This window comes from Chrysochloris asiatica, unplaced genomic scaffold (genome assembly GCF_000296735.1).
Source record: "Chrysochloris asiatica unplaced genomic scaffold, ChrAsi1.0 scaffold00075, whole genome shotgun sequence".
Classification (NCBI taxonomy): domain Eukaryota; kingdom Metazoa; phylum Chordata; class Mammalia; order Afrosoricida; family Chrysochloridae; genus Chrysochloris; species Chrysochloris asiatica.
The window spans coordinates 14,973,041-14,977,106 of record NW_006408593.1 but is presented as its reverse complement, the minus strand read 5'-3'; the positions used below and the strand labels follow the sequence as shown (position 1 = coordinate 14,977,106).

General features: G+C 35.6%; 1 pseudogene; it reads left to right on the top strand.

Moving 5' to 3' along the window:
- Window positions 1-589: 589 nt before the first annotated feature.
- On the top strand, window positions 590-1,975 carry LOC102840466 (annotated as a pseudogene).
- Window positions 1,976-4,066: the final 2,091 nt, after the last annotated feature.

Sequence of the window (4,066 nt, the reverse complement as noted above, 5' to 3'; positions counted from 1 at the left end):
ATATATACCACCAGAAAGAGTGATGGCTCAAATATAAAGATATTAGAATGTTTGATAAAGACTTCCATTTAAGTTGTACTCCATATAGTATTATTTGCTGGACAAAATCCTTCATAATAACTAGTGAATAACAAATACTGAATGAAAAATTAAAATCACAAAGAAAGAGTAATAAATAGAATAAAATGTAGTGAGAAAATAGGACTAGACATAAAGGATTTCCTTCCTACGTTTATCTGATTCGGACACTAAGAGAAATTCCAGATAGAAATGTAAGGATATCAGAATCTGGTTCTTTTGTTTTTATTTTTTATTGTTTGTAGCACCTCTCTTTTTTTTTTTTAGCTCATATTTGTTTTGGTTTATTTTTTGTTATGTTTTGTTTTTGTTTTCATTTTCTAAGAAATGAAAGTAAAATCAAGTGTCTGAGCAAATACTTTAACTTGATATTCTCCCTGCACTCATCTAGGTTTTATAATCATAGAAATGTAGACTGTCATCTTTTCCTCTGTTCATTAAGTTTGGGGCAACCTTTCATTATTAAAAGTGTTTTTTCAAAATCTTATGGTTATGGGCCCCCGTGGTGACTATGGTGACCATCGTGGAGCAGTTGATATTGGTGAATATGGTACAAGCACTCTGTGAGGCTTCTGCTTACCATCTTATTTTGGATGGAATTCTAATACTTTGGATAATTAGACTTTTTTTCTTTAAAACTTATAAAGTACAAACTGTCAGATCTTACAGTCAACAAAAGGAAGAATTAATTGAAGAGTAGCAGCCAAAACCTGTCTCCAAAGTCCACACTACTCTGAACTACAACGTTGTTTCAGGCCCTCCCAGCCACAACACTGTGGTGAATGGGAAAGAATGTATAAACTTTACCTCATTTAAGTGTCTTGGATTGTTGGATGACCCTAGAATAAAAGCAGCAGCTTTAGAATGTCTTAAAAAGTATGGCATGGGGACTTGTGGACCTAGAAGATTTTATGGCATGTTTGATGTGCACTTGGATTTGGAAGACAGCCTAGAAATTTTACGAAAACAGAAGAGACCATCATACACTCATATATTGCTCACCATTGCCAGCACTATTCCTGCTTATTCTAAGAGAGGGGGACTGTGTTTGTAACAAAGAGCTGCCTGCTTTGTTATTCAGAAAGGATTACAGGCTTCATGTAGTGACATTAAATTATTTAAACCTAAAGATATGGTTGACCTGGAGTGCCTGCTAAAAAAACAAGAGACTGAAGATCAAAAGAATCCTCTGAAGGCTCCTGCAACTCCCCATTTTATCTTGGTGGAAGGCTTGTACATGAATACTGAAACTATTTGTCCTCTTACAGAATTGGCAAAGTTAAAATATAAATACAAAGCATGAATCTTTCTGGAGAAGAGCCTGTCATTTGGAATTCTCGGAGATCAAGGCCAAGGAGTCATGGAACATTTTGGAATCAGTAATGACGTTATTGATTGTATCATTACAAACATGGAGAACTCTCTTAATTCTATCAGGGGCTTCTGCTGTGGCAGGTCTTTTATAATTGGCCATCAACAACTTTCTGGCCCAGGCTAATGTTTCTCAGCTTCATTACCTCCTGAATTATCTGGTGCTGCAATTGAGGCTCTCAACATCATAGAGGAGAATCCAGGTATTTTTGCAGTGTTGAAGGAAAAATACATAAAGATTCATATAGCTTTACAAGGCATTTCTGACTTAACATTTCCAACATTTCACCTGCAGCTAGAAAAAAGCACTGGGTCTCAAGAAAAGTATGTCAAACTACTTCAGGAAATTGTATATCAATGTGTGAACAGAAGTGTGGCATTAACTCAGGCATACTACTTGGAAAAACAAGAGAAGAGTCTCCTTCCTCCCAGTATTAGAGCTGTGGTCATGGTGGAACAAACAGAAAAAGAACTGGAGAAAGCTGCATCCATGATCAAAGAGGTGGCCCAGGCTGTGCTGACTTAGATGGTGTCTCGACCTGGTGGATGCTGCCATACAAGAAGGTAGAGATCCTTGGGATCACTGTGCAGTGTGAGTTTCTCAGAGACCTCAGGGCAGACATAAAGAACCTTGACCCTTGATGTGAAGACTCCTTCCCTCATGGTTGGTATTTTGACCTACTATATCCATAAGCACAGGTCAAGTTCATCAAAAATTGTAGCAATTTATACTTGATTCCTTTATCAAATTGCTTTATCTTCCTCTAGTAGAGCTCTGGTCATCAAGCATTGAAGCTAGGTCAAATGGGTACTATCTTTGCATTTCGACGTTCTTGTGCATCTCTCCCCACTTTTGATCAGCTGGACACTTCACTCTCAGATCTAGCCCTTCATGGCTAGATCAGTGTCCATGGTCTCAGGAGTTCCCAAGTCTCCCCAAACTTCAGACCAACCAGCCCTTCCTCTTCTCTCTCACCTCAAGGTTGACAGGTGTTTATGGAACGTGGTTGAACTCAGCCCATATCTTCTTTCCTGCCTTTCCCTCACTTCTACTCACATGTAGAGCAACGTGGTCACCAGCTAGCTTACATGCCTGCTGGTGTGTTCCCTTTGCATTTCAGTCATGGAGAGGGGAAGAACTGATTTTTAAAGAGGGGAATTAATGATAGTGTATATATAGTATTGAAATTATGCTATTTTGTACTATAATGTTTCATTATACTAGTATTTTATATTCTTTTTGTTGTTTAAAAATGGCACTTCAGTGTCTCTTATAATAGTAAAGAGTCCATAAACACTCTTTAATACTCTACTGTTTCATGTAGAAAGACCAATGAAATCTTAAAGTCTATATATACGTGATACAAGACTGTTAACGACACTATTGAAGATCTGATTTAACTTCACATACCATGTAAAGCTAAATGGTGACTAATACATAAAGGAACACTTTTTGTGATTATGATAAACTTTTCATTATAAAAATTTTATATACACTAAATATTGATGTTAGACCATTTCTAACAGCTAATCTTAGCATCGCTAACCAAAGAGTGTTCATTCTATGTCCTACGTGAGGATAATTCAAATAAAATTCCATTTTAATATATTTAGATGGCCTATACTTTTATTATGTGTTGATTTCTAATCTGTTTTAGGAAGAGGGTTAGTGTGATGATCCCAAATTATAAATCATGTCTTTGGTATTTTAGAGTGTCTTGAAGTTGTTCTTTTTTCATATGCTGGGTTTGCCTAGGGCACATAACTACTACTGTTTTCTAAGCTAAGCAAAATTAGAGCTTTTTGTTGTTGTTTTACAGCTTATGAATTCCAAATATCTAAAAAATATGTTAAAACACTAAGATTATAACTTTAAAATATACTTAGTGCTATTTAATTTCTTTAGCAAAATTAATTAAATGGTACAAAGATGTCTGGTATGTACCACAAGATAGCTCATAAATATTTCCTTCTCTTATTAACTAACAGAAAGGAACAAAATTGTAAAATAAAAAGTCATGTTTATAATCTATGTCTATATTAACAAATGGTCTTTAACATCTGTTTAAATTACCAACAGTCCTTTTTCATGTTTCATTTCTGTTTAGCTTGAGGTATTATGTATGAATGTGCTTTGTGGTTGCGGCTGCTTTAAGAATATAGGGCTCTTTGGGAATGAGTCTGGTTTGTTTTGTTTTTAATAAAATAAACCTACATTCGGGTAGGAAAAAATCTTATGGTTATGACTATACATAAAGTAACTTCAGCATGAATATATTCCATTTATTTATTTATTTATTTATTCATTCATTCATTAAGTAATACATATTTTTAACACAAAGAGTATATTGTGCCCAGCAATAGTTGCTGGGGCTCCATTTTTTAAATAAAAAGAGACGTAAGAGCTTTCAATCCATTGGGAGACTACCAAGAGAAAACAGAAGAGTTTGTTGTTGTCATTAGGGGCCATGGAGTAAGTACTGACTCACAGTGACCATAAACAAAAGAATGAAACACTGCCAAGTCCTGCACCAACCTAACAATCATTGCTGCACTTCAGCCCATTGCTGCTGCAACTCTGCCAATCCATCTCATTGGGGGTCTTTCTCTTTTTCTC